Source organism: Epinephelus fuscoguttatus, linkage group LG19, assembly GCF_011397635.1.
Source record: "Epinephelus fuscoguttatus linkage group LG19, E.fuscoguttatus.final_Chr_v1".
Classification (NCBI taxonomy): Eukaryota; Metazoa; Chordata; class Actinopteri; order Perciformes; family Serranidae; genus Epinephelus; species Epinephelus fuscoguttatus.
In genome coordinates, this window is record NC_064770.1 from 20,694,747 (window position 1) to 20,716,114 (window position 21,368).

The following is a 21,368-nucleotide window of genomic DNA, read 5'->3' on the forward strand; positions in this document are numbered from 1 at the left end:
TAAAAACTGCCTGAACGTCTGGATCTTAAGTTATTAGAGAAAAAAGTTGACCACACATTAGCAGGTGCTGGACTAGTGGCCTGTTTGCAAAGAGCTGAACAGTACAGGAGAAACACTGATTTGTAACGTGAAACTGCTTTATTCTGTGTTTTTACTGTTTTTAATCACCAAGTCTGTTTGTTTTGGAGTGGAGGAGACCTCTGCGGATAATTTGGCTCCTGGTAAAAACCTCCTGAACAATGAACACTGAAGAAATCCTACCTGGAAGTTCATGCTTACCATATGGGAGAAGTTTCAGCTGATTGCAATCTGAAATCCTCACTGTTAGATGTCATGAAATCCTACACACTGCTCCTTTAAGGTAACAAATAAATTGTGACTACAGGTGGCAATTAGCTAGCAGCTAAATCTGGTACAGCCCATCTCTTCCCCATATGTGAGGTTGTTGTATCTGGTCTATGACAAATAAATGTAATAAACTAAATAACCATTATGACTGTCACGTAAAAGCAACTGCAGCACAAAGAAACAGGCATCCAATTAAACAGAAGAGTTAAAAAAAATCTTCTGTCTGAAATGTTAATATGTTATTCTTAATTTTTGATTGCTTTATTGATGTCAGGAAAAGTATTAATACTGCATTCTCATATTAATGTGTTCTCATGTGTACTAAGACTTGCTAAAGCAAACTTTGACAGCTATTGAAAGGCTCTCAAGACTTTCCATTTTCTTCGCTCACAAACCAAAATGCTTTGTTTGGGAGGATTACAATCTACAATGCCTGACTCTTGAAAATAAAGAGCCAATGAGAAAATTCCAGTTTGTCTTCTTTCTCTCTGATCTCATTAGTGGAAGTGGCTGCTCCGGCCCTTCCCCGTGGAAATACGACCTTTCCTTGATTGTTTCAGAAATGAAAGAGAACAGTGGACTAAATCTTGTGTGAACAACAGCAGTAGGACAGCCTCTGTTTTCTTTGTTGGACATTTTTTCATACTATGGTCTGTGATTTTAATGAATTCTTAATCATGTTAGATTTTTGTCTTTTTTTATCTCTTCTATCTCTCTCTCTCTCTCTCTCTCTCTACACACACAAACACACACACACACACACACGCACACACACACACACACACACACACACACACACACACACACACACACACAGAAGAAATTAGCCAGTGTTTTGTTTGTTTTGGAGAGAGAGTGTGAGAGTGGAAGCCCTGGCGACAAAGTTCTCGCGCAGGACTCAGGGGGAATCTCCAATCACACAAACATACAGGAGACAGGTCAGGATTTATGACTGTGCTCTCTGTTGGAAAGAGAGAGGCGGCACCCGTCTTTGAAGAGTTGTTAGCATTGCTCATAGTTAATATGTGTATATCTGGAGAAATAGCAGGGCTGCATTTAATCAGGACATCTTCGTGTACGCATTTAATATAGAACATGCCTTTCTAGTACCACCTTTCTGCTCTTGTATACCCAGCTGTACAAAGTACTCTGTAATTCCTCCCGTTGAGCATTTGATACCTCGGGATAACAAGCACTATTGTGACGCACGTTGCTAACAGAAAGGCTTTTATCCAGAACTGCATGTGAATGATACTGTACGTTTGCAGTGTCAAGAGTGAAAGCTGACCAAAGCCTGTTAAGTGAAGACCACCCATGGGTAAGGGGTAAAATGGTATACTCCTGCTATCACTGGCCTTTTCAACTCAGCACTGCTCTGCACTCACACAGCAGGGGAGTGTGTTCATACACTGCAGGGGTCAGTTAGACCAACATAACTTAAAAGTCCCCTCCAGATATGTATCAAAGTACTAGTATGCACTCTGATATTATTCATATTTTGTTTAACATGGCTCTTCCAAATAAAAATTCAAAAAATGGTCTATAAGCACATCTACTGTTAGTTTCTCTTCTTGAGAAATTCTGGATCTGGCCTCCACATCACGCACCACCTCTGCTTCAGTGAGGTTTTGCTTTCACTTTCCCCTTTCTCCAGCGCTGACACAGCACCAAAGGACCTGACACACTGAGCTGAAGGTTAGCCGTTGGCTCATGTCAGGCTGACAGTAAGTGTCTGTTGCCCAACTTTTTGTGGCCCTTGTTGGGTATTTTTTGGTAGATTCAGCATGTTGAATCGGTGTCAGAGCCGGTGGAGCCAGTTGGGCAGAGAAATCTGTCTAATTAGCAGTTTAGCTCAATGCATGAGAGGAGAAACTGAAGTGAGGAAAGGAAGCAAACAAGTTAAGTCTAGAGAGCATGAGATCGAAACAAACTTGTAATTGTTTGTATTATTGTTTTCCAGCACGTGGTAAATATAATTTGTTCTGTCATTATTGGGCTGTGTTGTTAATGACCTGACTGACTAACTAGCGTCTTAAATCCGTCCTGATGGTCTTCCGGTTTCCCTTTTTGAATGGCGAATTAAGACTACTGCTGCCTGCTGGTATGGAGTTATTTTCATTCGCATGAGCGCAGAAAGAACATGCTAGCTGACTGTAGTCTTTGCAGTGTGTTCAGTGCAGCACATTCAAGTGCAGTTTTTTGGCAGAGACACAGGTGACATGAGGAGATGCAACAGTCAGCCTTCGTCGCCACTGGTTCTTTGATGTCAGTTGAAAGAGCAGTGCGCATCAAGATGGTTAGTGTTAGTGTAGAGGAAAAGCCTCAGTCAGACTCACATAAAGTGTCTGTTGTGCACCAATCAGGCATATCATAATAATAGGGGTAGTTAGCATGTCTCATTTTAGCTTGTAACTGGCAGTGGCTGACAAAGTGTTAGTTGTTGTGACACATATAATATTAAGTCCACTCTGTTCTTTAGGTTTCAGGTTTATTTGATCTACCAAATCTAGCTTGCTCCAGGTACATTTGAATCTCAGATTTTAGGGTAGTGCACAGACATTGTCCCCTTCAGCAGAACAATGTAGAAATACCTCTTGAGTGACAAACTTTGCAGAGATACAAGTCAGTATGGTCAAGGTCAGACATTTTAGGGGACATACGCATGAGGAAAAACAAAAAAAGTGTAGGGCATCTTTAAGATTTCTCTAAAAAATATCCATGTTTGCAAGCTTATGAGAGATAAAGCTCATGGTAGCTGTGCAGGTAGAATTTTTTCAAAAGTGACAGCTATCAGTCCAGTGTTAAGTTACCAGTAAGATTCTCCATATATAGTGTGGTCAGCCAGCACCCTCCTTTCATGGTCGGTGGCCTTTCAGAGCTAGCACGCTCCGTGTGATAGGGGTGCTAACAGGCAGTGTTTGTGGACACAGTAGACGTGATGACTTTACCACCCAGGCCAGACTGATTTATGTGGGAAAAGCCCTAAGAGCACCCACAGAGAGTGTGGAGAGGATTAGAAGGCCCTCGACAAAACCGGTCATGGCCAATCAGCAGCTGAGACCCCCTACGGACAGACGTCGGGGCCAATTGCAGCGCAGCGTTCAGGTTGATGAAATGGATTGTCTCCTTTATGGCTGCTTCATAATTGTATGATCTCTTTATTATTCAGGGTTTGTGGGTAAGCGCTTCAGCTTCAAGTGTAGTGGGCTTCTGAGGTTTGAAGAGATCGTAGGCACACTTCTGATGTTGTCTGTGTGTGTGACAAAGGCAAAAGCAGCCCCTATGAACACACCACACACACACACAACTGTATCCCACAGTGATAAGATAACCTCTTTGTTTCTGCTCTGTTATGGGATGTTGGGTTCTTCAAATAGGAGGGAAACACCTCTGCTTTTCCCAGGATCTTACTCTTTTCTTGTCCAGCCCCCTCCTTTCCACACTCATGTCAGTGTTTCAAGAAAAAAACACATCAGTGAAACAGCAAAGACATTCCTGTGGTGTCTGTCCTAATGTTAGGTTTTTATCTTCTACATCTTAAAAATGAATGTGGTGGGGAACTATTTGGATTTATGTCTTTAGATGTTTTTGTGAAAAGTGTGTTTTCATGCAACACTCATACCTCTTAGTTTTGTTTTTTTCCTCATTGTAATTGTGTTGTCAAGTCAAAAAGTTTTGAACAAACCATTTAAAAACTTTCCTATTCCCTGATCAATTAATTTGTCATCATGCTGACAAAAAACAGAGGACTTGTGTGTGTGTGTGTGTGAGTGTGTGTGTGTGTGTGTGTGTGTGTTCATACTTTTTGTATCCTTGTTCACCGTAATTCTTTTCGTCTTTTTCTTCCACCCACTCTCTCTGTGATACACACACACTCACACACACACTTATACACACAGTGACTTAGAGACTGTGGCTTTTTGCCTAAAGTAAACACACGTGAATGATGGATCTTTCTCTGGATTGTGGGAAAAAGTGTTTGACTTTCACACAAGCTCTCTAAACGGCCATTAAATCCTGTATGTGTACACACGACTTGTCTCTGCAGAGGGCAGAGACAGAGGAAAGGAAGGAAATAGAATTTTTTACCTATGGGAGAGATCTTAAGGAATTTAATAGCCTTCTTTTCCTTAATCACAATCCTCTGAAGATGGGAGAATTTTGTCTCTGAATTTTATCTGAGATATATAAATCTACAGAGAGGTGGACAGTGGAGTCAGTCTCAGTGGAAGGCCTGGAGGTATTTGCATGCACAGAGCAGTGAGAGTGGAGGGCAGAGAGTGCAAAAGACATCTCTGTGCGGGAATGTATTTCAGACCAAGATGGAGACTGGCCAGCTGGAGGAATTCAGATCGCTATGACTCTGTTTCCGTGTGAAATAGCTACTTAAGACCACTGTGAACAGCTGCCGGACAGTGCCCCCTCTCCCCCCCCTTCCACCTCCTCTCTCCCTCTACGGGGCTGTAAATCTTGAAGGAGAACGGAGTTGCTGGCAACTTGCTGAAAGGGATCCAGGGAGGATCCTGGGGTTTAGTGCGAAAGGTCAGGTTTGTGTTAGCAGGCTCTGGTACTGAGACTTTGGGTTGATACCCAGTGATGACCTGACAGACACACTTGAGGCTGAGGAGCAGTCCATCCTGGACGCACCGTGGATCTCCACTCTGTTGTCAGGATTAATTGAACTGATTTAAGGAAGAGGGCACTGAAGGCCTGCTGCAACAAGAGGGCTTATCTTAACGAAAGGCAGAGGGTCATTTAAGCCATTTGACAGAACCGTGTTCAAATCCATGTAATCTGACAAATAAAGCAGAAAATAACTTGAGTTTGTGTGCAGAATTATGGCAGTGACAGCCTTGAAAAGTGTTTCAAGTGGCATATGCTCCACTAAAAATGTCAAATAAAAGACATATTGAGAAAAATGACTGAATTATAACTGCGACTGATCCCACATTTGCCTCTGAAAACCAGAGGAGAAAGACGTGGAGGGGTCCCGAGCTCTGTGTTCATCCTCTGTCCCTCCTGAGTCAATTGTTGGGGAAGCATGGTGTCAACCCTGCGCCATCAATCACCTCCTTTCAGAGGAGGGCAGACAAGGCGGGGACCCGCCCCCCAGGACAGGGGGGTGGAAGTTCTCATGCCCTCCCCGCCTCCTGAAGCCCCGCGCCCCTACAGACAGAACTCCGACAGCTGGTCTGGCCATTAGGGATAGGCCGAGACCTGAGGGCCCCCGCACACCAGCAACAGCTGCCAGCCCACTGCCCCCAACGCCCCAGCGACACAGCTCTATAAAATCTGTATTAGAACAGCAATTTATTGTCATTCCTTCACATTCCTTCACAGAGATGGCCACTTTACACATCATAATCAATTCCTTTCCCTTGAGCACAGTATACTCGGTGAATGTGTGTAAAAAATCTGTGTATGTAGTTTTCTGTGGAACATGGTTTTACAAATCTTATTCATTTAGGGAAGCATCATTCATTTTTGCCTGTGCACTTGACTAGCAATTATGTAATTTTGCTCTCAGTGGGTGGCTGAGGTTTAGTTGTTTTGATGCTATATTTCAGGGTTCTTCCCAGAGCTGAAGATGGTAGTGAAATCTGATTTATATAAATTACAATATTCTTTAAAGGGGAACACCACCTACATTAAGAATGGGTTATTTTCATGGCTTAGAAAGGCTCAATCATTTGTTAACATGAGCTACTTTCTCTCACAGCCAGAAACCAAAAAAATGACATCTCAAACCCGTGATGTCATAGGGTATAAAGTCTGGAGCTGCTCCAAAGACAGTGAATAGGAGCCTGATTTTGTGGAACCACATAATGTTTGTTTTCTTTTTTTTATACCCAAAGGAGCTTCATTATATTGTAGTGCTCTCAGCTCTGAAACAGAAATTGTACCCACATACTCAGAACATCAGCCTGGGTGCTCTCTGTGTTATCTATAACATCTTCACCAATTAATTGTCTATGTAGCAGCTCCAGACTTTATTCCCTATGACATCACTTTTACTCTAGTTTTTGGATTTGGGAGAGATTTATTCATGTTTAATGTCTTAGACCATATGAATATCATGTATGAATTTTGATACTGGGTGCAATTCCTCTTTAAAAGTACACTTTCTCCCTTTTCAAAATATAAAAATCCTTGTTATATCCATGGGGACAAATTGAGGTAATCATGTTTGTAGTTTGAAATGCTCTTGAAAATATGTTAAACTTGGTAAAATGCTTCGTAACTCTGCGTGGTATGGACATGTTCAGTCCAGTCATTGGAAATAATGACTCCCTTATTCAAACCAAACCAAACTCCACACTTGTGTCACACACTTGTCCGACTGGTTAACTTTTAAGATGTGATTTGTCATGCAAGCTCCTTCAGCAAAGTTCACTCATTGTGGTCCAACAATGGAACCAGTGCAGGGTATTATTTACCTGGCTATGAGTGTATTTATAATACAAATATGGCTCTGTGTCTATGTGATTTCAGAACGAGCTTTGATTTGAAGATTGCTGTTTACAAATGCATGCTGTTTGAGATAAATGCACAAGTGTACTCAGTCTTTTGAGTGAATGTGTGTGTTCCGCTGTGTGAGAGAAAGAGGAGAGACGAGAGTATTAGAGGAGATTACGACACACTCCCTCAGGGTCCTTGTTACTCATGCACTAGTGGCGGCTGAGTGGTTCCCACACTTCCACACTGAGGTGAGAGGCTGCACCCACAGCCTCACCTGTGGCCCTGCGTGTCCCAGCAGAGCCCACCTGAGCCAGGATCTTCCTTAAGAAAAGAACAGGGAGAAAACACTAAACCTGACTGGTGCGCAATCAAAACAACAGCCAGTGAGTAACAACGATGGTGCACCGCTAAGGTATAATTACTACTGAAGAAACTGAGAATGGGATAATTAGCCTGTACCTGCCTACCCCCCAAACCCACCTCATGCCTCATCTACACATTCACATGCACGTAATCTGAAAAAAAGGGCTTTGTGCCAGGAACACATAAATCTCAACACCTTCCATGAGAGATGTTATAGACAGCAGTTCATTTCTTCCAAGGTCTTACTGTAAGAGGCCAAACAATGGATGTGTAAATGGACAGCGGCTATTAGTGAGTGTCTGGCGTGAATCGTGCCAGCGCTGTCCAAAGTGAGACCGACTCCTTGCCAAAATCAACAGGCCTGCTTGCTTTGTCGGCCAAGCAGTCTCTGATCGCAAAATCCGTCATGGAAGCCCCCGGCCTCTTTTGTCCCAGCTCACTGAAGCGGTGTGAGATTACATGTGTGGTTATTACCCCCACCCGTCCTCCTCTTCATCACACTGGATGGGTTGTGGAAGACAGCAGCAGAGCTAGATCCGGTCAAAAGATGTTATCATACACAGCCACGCCGCGGCAGCTGCTGTACTTCATTAAAAAGTGGCTGATGATGCTCTTGGATCATGTCAAGGAAAATGGGCGAATACGGATTGAAAGGTGTATGCCAGATTCCTTCTCCAGGCCACGGCTAGCCTAAAGGCACACTTGAGTGATAAGGAAGGCAGTAATGGAGTAAGACAGGGTGGGACTAGAGTGAAGTGTTTGGGGTCGATATGGCTTAAGTGCTCGTAGCCTGCAGGCTGACTATCCTGCTTTAAAAAAGGAAACTCTTCAAGGATTGTTGACTACTCTGATTGTAGTTTCTTCCAAACACTATTCTTGAACACTCAACCAGAAAGTACCCTAATGGATTATCTGTTATGACAAGGCCTTCCAAGCTGCATTGAGAAACACTTTTGAATTCATTATTTATATGTGAATAAATCTAATTTTATTGCGTTGTTTGCACATATCCACATAAAACATGGGCCACTGGAATTTTAAGTCCAGCTTACTGTTATCATGTTACTGTTATTATTTGCTCCTCAGATATGGGTCGCATGGGTCAAGCATATGTTTGAAGCAAGTAGCAGCCCTTTTCAAAGAGGCTTGGTTGTGGTGCAGAGTGGGTGGAAGGGGCGGCTGACAGCAGCAGACATTCCACATCGCACCACCCAGGGGCAGGGGAGAGAGGAGGGCTTGCCGTAATTCCACTTTTATTAAAACATATTGAAGAAAAACAACACGCTGGTCTGTGGTAGGAGGAGGAGAAAATCAGCATGATGGCTGGATCCAACCTCCTTCTCACTATCTGGAAGCTTGTGCCTCTAAGCTTCACTTCATCATGACTCAGCCCACTCCTTTAATCTCTCTTCCTTCGTCTGCCCTATCCTGCCCATCCTCTCGCCCCACTCTATCAGTCTCTTGTTCCTCCATTTCCTCTCTCATAGCCTCGCTATCTGTGTTCTTCCACCTCATGTGAGCCCCTCACAACTGCAAGATGTTACTGTCTGGAAACTCTGTTATGAGCCTCACTTTGCTGCTCTTCCTGTCCTGGAGCTTTAGGTAAAGGTTGAGCTCCTGGGTGGATCCCAGGCTGTGTGTAGTGCTAATCTCTCCTGAATGGCCACTACACCATTATTGAGGGTACCTTTATTGTCTAGGCAATTTTACAACCATCCCTCTGGCCACACTGACCCCGGTGACCTGGTCACTGTCTCCCCAGCAACTAATGAAGGAGGTGTGATAATGCAGGGAGGAGGTTTCACCTCAGGATGGCCTGACTGTTGGGCCCTGGGCAGACACCATCAGCCTGTCACAAATAACTGACATGTTTAATTACTCTGTCCCCGCTGCTCAGATACATCCTCCAATATCCACTGCCTGCATATGTGCCCCCCTGATGCTTCTAATCCAGCTGGCATTTCCAAAGGAATGTTCAGAATATAAGAAATGCATAATGCGTAGATACAACGTCCTAGATTAGCCAGCATCCTGACAAAACTTTGACTTAGGGACAGCCATCTTCCCAGGACTCTGCAGAAGAGAGAGGCAATCCAGACAATCCAGACATTCCTGGGTCCTGTCGTGTCCTCTACTACTCTCTAATTTAAGAGCAGCTGTCAGGCCCTGCAAACACTCAACCATCAAAGCTTAGTAAGGAGGTGGGGGTGGGACGTATGAGGAGCACTGTTGCCCCCATCACACTTTCCAAGGTTGTGGTACTGATGCTCGACTGAACACCTGTGACAGGTAGGATGGAGGCTAGATTACAGGATAGGGGATAGCAGGTCAAAGAAGTAAAAACAGAAGTCAGTTGGACGGCCCTCATAGGAGAAATCCACCCTTGCCTTTGGGCACCATCAACCACTAGCCCACATCCACACTAATATGTTTTTGTTTTAAAATGTCTAACTGTTAATATGATTACACCTGGTGTCCACACTATTCAACCATTTTTAAACCGCAAAACAGGATTTTTGAAAATGCTGCTCACCCTTTGTTAGTTTGAAAACTGAGGGTTTGCATTTTAGTCTGGAAAGGCTGAAACACTGACTTTTTAAAATGACAGCACAGGCAGCCATGTTTGCTTCCTGATTGGGTGTTATCAGTCGACAACATTTAGCTCCAAATCCACAAAACCAGCCTCAAAAAAAAGAAAATCTGAAACGCTTGCATTAGAGTTAATGAAGCACAGCTGTGGTGTTGTTGTCAGACCCTGGTCTGAGCTGGCCTGATGCTATGTTATGATTGGCCAGCCTGCATCAGGGGGGTGGGGCTTGGCGAAGGGTCGATTCTCATTGTACGTGAATGGTCATGTGAGATGTGTTGACAGGTTAGTGCTAGCATGGATGGAGATTGTTTCTGAAATGGTGCTAAAATGCTTGTGTGGATGGAGATCTCGTGTGAATGTAACTTAAGACCTGGTGGTTTTTAATGTGTGTAATTTTTTCTTTTACTCAGTTATCAACCTAAATTTCTTCAGGATAAATCTTGACAAACAAAATCTCTTAAAAATGTGACTTCTTGTCAAGTATTTCCTAATAGTTCAGGACCTCCTGTTGGCACAGTCAACAAAGTACCATGGAATTGGCGGAAAGATAATTGGTAGAAATACAACAAGAACAGTTTTTGTTTATTCTGGCATTTGTACGTGGAAAATTGGATTTGCAAAGTGTTTTCAGATCTATCAGCATTATTACGGGCAGGGCCAAACTTGATCAGACTAGGTACAGAGCGTGTTGGAAATGTCAGAAGGCGAAGCAACTCTCATGTACACTTGGACCTTCTTTGTGGTTCTCACACTGGAAAGTAAAGGCTCCTGCTGAGTTGTTTGGACTGAGGCAGGCACCTGCTGCTTTGAGGAGAAAAACAGTCTTGGAATCACCTGTTGCTTGATTTACTTATATCCCTTTAGTCAAAGGCGAGAGTGATGATTGTGCTGGGTGTCATGAGATCCCAAGTCTCAGAGGCTTCTCACAGTGCCATGGCCTCCACCCAAACTTGAAAGAAAAAAAATGTGTATCTGGAGTGCCAATGAAATGCTATATGTGAGAAAACTGGATTAAAGATTCAAGCTTTTTTTTTAATATAATGAAACACTATCATTTGATATAAAACTTGTCATATAATATGGTGTGGTGCTGTATTTGGAGCAACTCTGTGTTTAGGTGTGCTTATGGGCTGAGGTTCTCACACTCTGGTTAACATGTTGAGACACGAAGTCCCCGGGGGATCCTAGATGTGGTCCACACACTCTGCTCTGTAGTAAACCCCTAATTACACTATTGGCTCCATTATGGGATGTAATTACTAGGAATCGGTCTGTGAATCAAGCTAGTGGATGCCAATTGATTTATTTTCCATCTCCCGTCTGCAGTGCACATGCATGCACTCAGACATGCTACTGCAACAACATGTTGAGTATAAAATAAACAGCACAGACTGTATCAACATAAAATGTACCACTGTTTTGTCAGAGGCAATTTCAGAAGCCATGGGCTATCTGTCTGCGAGGGCCAGTATTTTGGGTTGATCTGGTGTAGCCAGCGGATATCCAAGCCAAGACTTCCTCTTCTGTGCGCCGGTCATTTTGGTTTATCTCTCTTTAATATCTGCATTAGAATGTAGATACATTTTTACAAAAGCTAACATAAAGCTAACTCATTGTCAGAAATAGCCAGTGGGTTTTGATATTCATTTCGGCCAATGCATTCCACCTCTCCACACTTACTGTTTACCTGCCGTTCAAACGTGACTGGTTAAATGGACTATGGACTACAAACAGACTACAAATAAAAACCAGAACCAATGCAATGTTACAGCAAGACCGGGTTAGTTGCATTTGCTGTTGTCAGATCAGTAATACTGAATTTCTCAGTCTTCTCTGGACTGTTGTAGCTTTTTTTAAACAGTCTTTATGAATATATGGGACACAGGCATCTTCCTGTTTAGCAGTGGGCTTTGGAGGTGGATTTCCCACATATATGAGAAAGGCCATCTTGGGGGTCTCCTTGACCTGCGCTCCCATGGAAATGCTGTTTCGACAGCTTGTTCTAATTCCCTTGTCTCTCTGAGCTCCTGTAGGACAAACAGGGAGGAGGAAGTACTGGAGTCCCACATTGCTACAATAAGAGCAGCCTTAGGGGCACAAGGAGGAAGAGGGTCAATGCAATCACAGTGGGGCTTGAGGCACAGGAGTGAGGGGGTCGCAAATAGGGGAAGTGGGTTGTCCACGCCCTCGTATACAAGGGAATTTCTCTTCTTCACATGGGGTCTGCTCATTTAGTGGGTTTACGCAAACTGGCCTCCAGTCCCAGACTGTTTGAAGTTCCTCTGAAACCCGAGTCCTTGCCTCAACTTTAATGTTTCCATGTGTAGTATTAATCCCACTGACAGCGTGTAGGAGTGATCTGGATTAGGCAGTGAGAGCTAATTTTTAAACAGCAAGCAATAAAGAAGATTGTATAGAAACACTGAGCTGAATTTCTGGATCTGTTATAACTCCCTTATGAAACAAACCACAATTCACACACCGCAATTAGGCACCACCACCCCTGTGGTTGCTGAAATCAAGGCTAAATAAATGAATGTGGGGCAGTGTTTGAGTAGTGATGAGATGTGACACTCAAGAAAGAGACATCAAAGAAGAGCAAAATGTGGCAAGTCGTAGGAATCCTTTTGTTTACTTAAAGTCAGAAAGTCCCTCCTGTGACAGCGCTGAAGGAGCCTGAATGACTAATGCCTGGATTTCCTTTTCAGTGCAGCCCTCGCAAAATTCATTTTCCATCATGTCATGTCTTGGACAAAGAAATGTAGAGTGGATAGCTGAATTTAGGGAGTGATAGCGAATGACTGCACAGGATGAAATATATCAAGTCTGGCATTTGCACTTCTACAAGAATAACTATTCATAAATAATGGTTCTCATTTTGGAAAGGGTGCTGAAATGAATAACTTGAAGTTAAAACTGGTTGTAACAGTGCCAAGTGCATTTTTCAGAATAACATTCCTGTGATATTTGGAAGGCATCAGTTTGACCTTGAGTGAGCTGAGTGAAACCTTTGAACAGGTGACAGTTTCATTGTTACACACTCTGGATTTTGAATTATTTGGATGTTTGGTCTTCTCTGCACACACGTGTGGCTCACAGGATCTACACCCCAGCTTTAACAAGGCTAAAACTTGTTTCATCTTTCTCTCCTGATGGAGGCTGTGGCCTGAACTCCAGCATGTTCAAAGCAACAAAAACTCCTAAAGTGACAGACACTCAGGGCATACAATCCTCCTGATGACAGAAACACATGCTCTGTGTGGGCCAATGGTTGGCTTTATGAACCTAAATGACTCAGCCTGGCACTCTGCTCACTTTAATGTTTTCCATCGTTCAATCACATCCAACTCTCTACATGCTCCCTTCACCGCGTAAAACTTTTTTATAAACTCTCCTTTCCTTACCAGACAAATCACAGGCCACTGTGTGCAGGTTTCAGCAGCTGTGATGTTTGGGTGAATGAGCTCACAGTGTGACCCATCTTAGCTCTGCAGCTCCACATGCAGATGGCGGGCTGTGTGTATTTGTTTATGCTGCTGGTTGAGGGGACTCTGTGTGGGAAAAGCTGCTCTCCACGGTTGGGATCGATGATGGAGAGATAAGAGTGCTCGGTGGCCTTGGCTAAGCATGCATGAAAATCCTTTTCTTGTGTGAAAACGTCCTCCTCATTTTACTAATTTCTCCATTATATGAGTGACAGCGAGGTCACCCTGAGACATGCTCTCTATGCTGCAAAAAATCAGGGGCTGAGTATAAGCTAAAAAATTCACTTTCTGTGAAATGTAGGTACCCTTATATCAGTTAAAGCACTGGTGAAGTTGTGTGTCAGTGTGACATACAGTGATTTAGCTGTATTAGAACTTCTCCAAAACAGCAGATGTGGCTAGCAGAGGTCCAAAAATGCCATGAAACTACTACAAACAGCTTGTGCAGTGTAATCAGAGCCTTCAGGAACCAAACAATTGTGCTCTGGTTCCAAATGTGAAAGGCAAGTCCAGTATCTATCATTTAGATGTTCCCACTCTTATAATGTTGTAGCAATGTCACAGCACTCTGGTGGAGGAGTCTCAATACATTTATATGTTTGTAAGCCCCTTCATCCAAGGAGGGAAGATGTACAGAAGAACTTGCCACCAGTACAGTAAAAAGTTTACAGTAAAATAAATAAATGCAATAAAATTACCAGTTTAATGATAGTTGACTATTTAAGAAAGTAATTTAAAGGTAGTTGTGCTATAATACAAAATAAATTAAATAATTATGAAACAGCAAGAACATTTCTAATAAAAAGTGGGCCTAAATATCGAGTACTTTGCAAAATACAGTCCCTTGTCTTCATAACAGCAGAATGTTTGCCCTCTTTGAAATTCTTGAAAACACAATTACTAGGCTGAAGCAAAATACTGCTGTACAATAATTTTCATCATCTGTTCGAGTATGTAATTTCTGCTGCTAGGGATCTCTCAGTCTTAACAGTAACAAAAGACAGACTTAAATTACGTTGTGAAGTAGTGTGGGATCATGGGAGTTGTTGTCTTCATTGTTAAACAACTACCATTGCCTATGAAAATCTATCTGATGTGACTTATTCAGAAAATAACGTTTTTTAACGTTGTATTAAAGTTTCATTCACATTACATTTAATCACTTTTATTCATGTTTAGTCATGTCACTTAGTTCTAATGGCACAGCCACAACTAACGTTAACATACAAATTAACCATCAGCATTAGCTGAGTCAACTACCCATTTAGTTACTGAAACTAACGTTATGTGAAAAATTCAGTTGTGCCAAATTCAAATTCAGTTCAGCCCCGCGCTGTTAGCTGTGGTCAAAAGAATCATACTAAAAATGACCATGTTAAACACATAGACTGTACAATTTACTGGATGTAGCAACTGTGACCTCTCCCACTAGTTTGTGAACTGTTGTTTTGACGCCTCTAGTTTGGAATTTTGTGGTGGAGCTGTGGATGAGAGAGAACCAGTACTTGACTCGGGAACCGAACGTCCTTTTTCTCATTCCATAGCTGCTCTGACTCAAAGACTATAGCGATACCTCGCAGACAGGCTGTCACTCAAGCGGCCATGCCCCTAAATATGCATAACTGCTGCCTTAATACAAAATTTCATCCTCTGCAAAACTGTCATAAATGTTGAAATTAGCTGTAAACATGTAAATGTCTGCTGTATAGTTGGACATTTTAACATGGGGGTCCATGGGGATTTAGTCTGTTTTGGAGCGAGCCTCAAGTGGCCATTGGAAGAACTGCAGTTTTTGGCACTTCTGTGTTGGCTTCATGTTTCAGCCACAGAGGTTGCCACTTGGTTGAACGTTGCTGTACGCATTATCTTATCATATGCAGTAGCCTGGTGTCTGACATGAGCCACTTATCATAGTAGCACATTGTAGTTAGCTGGATCAATAATGAACTATCATTTAAAAAAGTTAGATCTTTACTGGATATGTTGCAAAATGGTATGCGATTAAAGAATAAAACACGTTGTGTGGTGGAAAATCAGCTGCAGAACTATTAATGAGTAAAATTCAGCGACACTGTATCATTCCTTCCTCACTCTCTGATGTGGGCTATCATCTGGTGTTACCCATATAAAATTAGAGCAAACAGAGTAGGTAAAGGGGGTATAACGCCATTGATAAGCGACCACATGAAACGTACCATTACCTTAAATAAAATGACTGATTTCTCTGGGTTTGAATATTGTTAAAAATGATATGTTACATATCGTACCTTCTGTACATTCACTAATTTCAATTCCATCAACACAGACTCATACTCAACCACTGCACTGTGAATCTGCCATATCCTCTAATTTGCTGCACATAAATTAGAACAAAAATCTACTGCAAATATTGACATTTTTTCAGTGTACCAATTTGTCCTTTTTTCCCTTAAAAACACTGTGTGATTTGTACACACCGCAAAAATCCTGGAATTTCAGAGTGTCTCTATGTGTTTGAGTCTTTCCCATCAGCGCTGGTGCTTAGCGTGGGAATCAAGGGCAGCGATAGGAGGATGTGGGAGACTAAGAACTGTCTGTCAGTCAAACACATAACATTTAGAGGAAAGGGGCTTAGATGGGGAAGACACCCTGACCTCTTCTCTTCTTCCCTGAAGACACAAGCTCATATCCTCCGCACTGTACATGTGTCAACCTTGAGTGCCAATAAGTCTCTGGGAACCTAACGGTAGATGTAAGGATAAGACAGCAACCTGTCCGTACTTATCAAGCTGATCATTATCTCTCACTTATCACACGCACTCTCTTAAAAACAACAACTCACTTTCACGCATACTATAGTGCCTTCTGCTGTCGTGCTGTTACAAGATTTGCCACTGGGAGTCTTGACTGTACGAGTCTCAGATACCACCCCTGCACCCACAGTGAACGCTGATGAATAATGCCTCTGGGAAGTGGTGTACAACCTCGGCTTTTCCCTTCTATCTATATCACGCAGTAATGAAGGCCTTCTCTCTCTGCTCGATAGCAAATATATATCACCTTTAACAGGCACGCATTCCTGTGCTAGCACCATGGGAAAACACAGAGCAGGAGCAGGACATTGTTCTCACAGTGAGTACAGGGACAGAAGGAAAGAAAAGCAGGGGGTTGGTGAGGGGAGCTGAGAAAAGCAAGAGGAAAAAATTAGACCGTCACACACCATGGGCTAAAACTACAGAAAAGGTCAAGAGTGAGAGAAAGAAATTCTTGTTAAGGACTGTGCTAACTCAATACAGTTACAAACTGGGTGACTTGAAGAAATCATAAAGGGAGCATATGCACAGTGAGTGTGTCAGCCATGTCTCTGGTCCTCCTTTGTGGCGGTTGAAGCGACCCTGTGTGTGGTCTGAGTGGTTCCCGTCTTCGAGGGGTGTGCAGATCTCTCAGACACTTCAGACTGCAGTCTCACACACAGCCTCTGATGAGCGCAGAGCAAAGAGGGAGAGGTCCAATAAACAGGGCCTGTTTGATCCAGCCGCAACCCAGCAGCCTGCCAAGTTCCCTTTGTCTTAGAGAGGACACCACAGCCGTCACACAGACAGCCGTCTACCCACTGCTCTTAGCTGCGGTGAGGGGCATCATTCACATGCTGCCGTGCCAGCAGAGCCAGAGAGGGAAAGAGAGAGAGCGAGAGAGAGACAAAGATGTAGTTCAGAGAGAAATTAAGACACACACAAAACAATCAGTGTATGCAATGCTTTACTGCACAACCAAATGTTAATATCCCCGTCTCTGTTTGTTTCCACCGCCCGGTTTCTCTAAACAGCTGCATGAAGCTGTTGTGCAACACGCAGGTGATTAGGTGGCAATGTGTTTTTTTTTCAGAGCACATGGTCCTCATCATTCTGTGATTGAGTCAGCCCACTGCTGCTGGGGAGACACTGGAGGACTGAGTTTGCAAATCCTTGCGAAACACGCAAAATGAGAAAGCCAAATCCAGTAAATCTGATATTGCAGAAAAGTGGAACCAGAATATTTGCGCCATTGTTCTTTTAGACAGTGACCTCCTCTGAATAATGAAATAAAAAAAACCAAAACAATAAGGTCCCATTGTTTTATTTGCAGTGGGATGTAAACTTTAAAGAAAGCAGACACATTTTAACAATACTGGTTAGTATGATGATATTTTCCCATATGTTCTAAATACATTGTGACAAAAGAGGACTATGTATCATGTTCATTGCAGTTTTCTTTATTATAAACAGACCAGGGGAAATTTGTATCTAATTTTTGTTTGTGGGGTTTCAGGTTTTTGTCCATCAAGGCCAAGCCAAGGAATTTACCTCACCTGACCCTACTGCAAGCACACAATAACTGTCGGCATGCCTCTTCAGTTTCACAGAGAAGGCTTGCCAAACTGTCATATTGTATAATGGAAGTTGGGATTTTGGGCAAAAAAATGCCCGGGTAAACTTGTGCTCTATGCCCCTCGGCCCAGTGGTGGCTGGAGAGGCTCCAGCTGAGTGGCAGAGCTGTGCTTTTCTTAATGAAATACCATTTTGTAGAGTCAATCTTCTAAGTCTTGCTTTGTGTGTGCTAGATCCCTGTGTTCCTCTTCAGATAGAGGGAAATTCTACACTGAGCCCTGGATCAGGTGCAACCAGCACGACTATTTCCCACAGTTGAGGCCCAGGCGGCAACAGCCAGATATCTGACACTAATCACCCATTAAAAGCATAAGGCTGTTTTGCGCCAGGCCAGAGAGAGAGCGACAGTGACAGCTGCTGCTGCTACTACGTCCAACTGAGGGATTCTAGGAACACAGACAAAACTTCTCTAGAAGACTGGGGAATTGTATGTCCTTTTTCTCATTCCAGAGCTGCTGTGCTGCTTTGTTGTTTCAAGTCAGAGTTTGAGTAAATGAGACCTGGAACAAGTGCAAGTGAGGAGAGAGAAAAGAGGGCGGGCATGAGATAATAGGGATCTCTGAAAGAAATAAATCGTACAGAGGAAGAGTGCACTGTTAGTTATCCAAAAGATGAGACAGAAAAGAGGAGAAAGGAAAAATCCTCAGATCAAAGCTTATCCTTGTGTCTGAGCTCAAGCATCAGTTTTCCTCTCAATGTTTCATTCTTTCTTTTACTTCTGTGCCTCAGTAGAATCTTCCTCTTTCCCTTAGTGACCTTCTGGAGGCCTGATGTTATGCCGGCCTGCGCTTTGGTCACAAATCGGCGTTTGGTTTAACAGCATGCCAAAGAAAGTGCTGTTCCACAGGCGTCTGCAAGAGGGGATCAACGTTAAGCCAAAGAGAGCGGTTTCAGGGCAGTTTTAATGCAGCACCTGTCAGGGCTCAGCTCAGACCCAGGATTCTGCAGGACCCTGCCTGTGCAGCTGTGGGTCCAATCTGACCCTCGGCCAGGAACAGAGGCCAGAATCCACTCTATCCAATCCCGTTGGCCTCTGATCTGACACCACACATAACAATGAAGCTCCTCTGTGGGTGCTCTGACCTCAGCAGGCCTGTAATCTAATGATATGGAATATGTCTGTGGTGATCTAGCGGGTCCAGGAATGCAACTTGCACAAGAGCGCTTGGTTTCTACATAGTCTTATGGAGTTGTTAAGACTGTGCATGTGTGCAACTGGCAGAACATGTACTCATAAATTCTTAGCTGCACCTGATGTATTCATTTCATTATCTTTCTATCAGAGCATATCACATCATATTATTTCCTTTATCTCGCCATATGGTGGACATAAATTAGCAGAATACGGACAATAAAGAACAACCAAATCACCAGAATAAGCGTTGTCATTGTACATTTCTGCAAACCATGGGCACATTACATTTGTATGTTATTATGTAGCAAATATATGAAACATTTTGCTGTGGTAAACGTGGTAAGGTTTAAGTATAAAAAACATTTGGTTAATATAGTAAGGAAAAGATGAAGTTTTGACTTAAAATATCCATTTTTGGTGGCACAACCCAGCTGAAAATGCAGCAATGTCTTGAGAAAAAACAACTAGTTTTTAAGGCACTACCCTAAAGGAACTGCAGCAATGTCTCAGCAGAAAAACAACTGCTTTTCGTGGCACTGTCCCAGCAGGAAACGCAGCAGTGTCTCTGTAAGAAACAGTCACTTTTTTTGGCACTAATTTAACAGGAAATGCAGCAGTGTCTCGGCAGGAAACGTAGGGATGTCTCAGTAAAAAAACACCTTTGATGGCTAAAAAGCTGCTGAAAATAGCGATGACTTGCTAAAAAACAACTGGTTTTGTTGGTCTTGAACAGTGGTCAGTTTGGCAGCTGCCTAGCCTAGGTGTCACGCCATCCACCATCCCCTCCATTTCATGATGACAAAGTCAGCTCATGTATTACGTCATTGGAAAAGTTGATATGATACATATGAAATGTAAAATTTTTCCATATACAGAAACATACGATGCCAACATTTTCATGTGGTAACTGGGCTGTCAAAAAAGGAGAGGAAAAAGAAAAGCGAATCAGAAATCGTACAAGGCCTCTGGGGACTAAATGTTTCAGACAATCAGTCTAAATTACTACTGTAAACATATCGGGTTAAACATCCACTCAAAACATACCAGTAGATTTTTTTCCCGCTCTCTTTAATGGAAAAATGCATGACCCCCGTCACCTCTCTCTCAGAACTCCGGTCTCTTGAGATAGGGAATATTAAAGAGGCTAATGTGACTAGAGGGCTCTGGGCTGTCCTTGCAGGGCTGCCTGCTTGTGAATGTCCATTTATAACCAGATTGGTCCAAATAAGCAGAGGAAGCAAGAGCTGCACTTTCCCACAGTGCTGCAGGAGGCCAACACGACTTCCCCTTTATAGTTCATGACTGCATGGAAACTGCACTCCCACTAAGAGCTCACAGAATGGGCAGACTGGTGGACCGTGGCAGCCCAGATAACACAACTTGACCAACACTGAATCTGATTAGCCGACTTGAAACCAACCATGCACGCTGATAGTGGCAACGCTGGACAGAGTCATGGAAAGACTCAGTGCATCAGCCTGAAAATTAGATTCCCACCACACAAGTGATAAATGCATCAGTGTTTACTCTGTCGCCACACGATAATGGTTAAAAGCTGCTAGGGTCCTTTATTTGATTTTCAGATAGAGAAATTCATCATCTGCTGTCTCTGTTGTGTGCATTGTTTAATGTGTATGTGTTGGTCCTATAGTGTGTTGGTCCTATAGACTGTTTTTAAGGCTCAAGTTTTGTGTTTTGGTTATTGCCATGTTGGATTTTTGGAGCCAGGAGTGACCATATTTGGTCAAGAGGGTGAAGATAACCCTAATTCTAGCTGCTAGCTTGTTTAGCATAGTGCATTTACAGCTATGGTTAACTTTGAAAACACTAATGCTAATGCTAAGTTTTGCTAATGAAAAACAAACTTACAACCATTACAACAAAAGGCACAAACCAGAAAAACTTTTAGTGCAACTTAATGGCAAAGCAGACCTTTTTTAGCCGACCAAAACATGACAAGTAACGTTCATGAAGTGTAAACACAATGAAATACCAACAGCTATGGATAAGCCATTACCTTGTGACTCTGGGGTTACACCATGATTACGTTTTTTTCACCAAAGTTGTTGCCGTGACAGCAACTTGACGACGATTGGCATCCACCTGTCACCAAAAGCGGCAGAACTTTAAGCCTTTATAACGTTTAAAAGGTTGCAAGGGTGAGTTAATTCAACTCCAGGTGTCATTAACAGGAAAATTAGCTATAGAGACCAAAACCGTGTTTTGTACCAGGCTGTAAATACGTTTATTTCTGCTGTAAAGTTGGTCATTTTATCATGGGTGTCTCTGAGGACTGATCCTTTTATCGGGTCAGCCTCAAGTGGTCACTTAAGAAACTGCAGTTTTTGGCACTTCTGCGTTTTCTTCATTGTTTAGTCCCAGAGGCAGCAGCTTGGTTTGTTCCTACACAGAAAATATTTTTTTTAACATGGGGTTAATAGTCTAACACAACAGTTTTCAAATGATGTGCTGCAGCACATTGGTGTGCCGTGATACCAATCCAGGTGTGCCGCAGGATTTTGTTATAACCACACATTATTATTGTGATATTTAACTGGGCCTATAAAAAAGGTTATCAATTA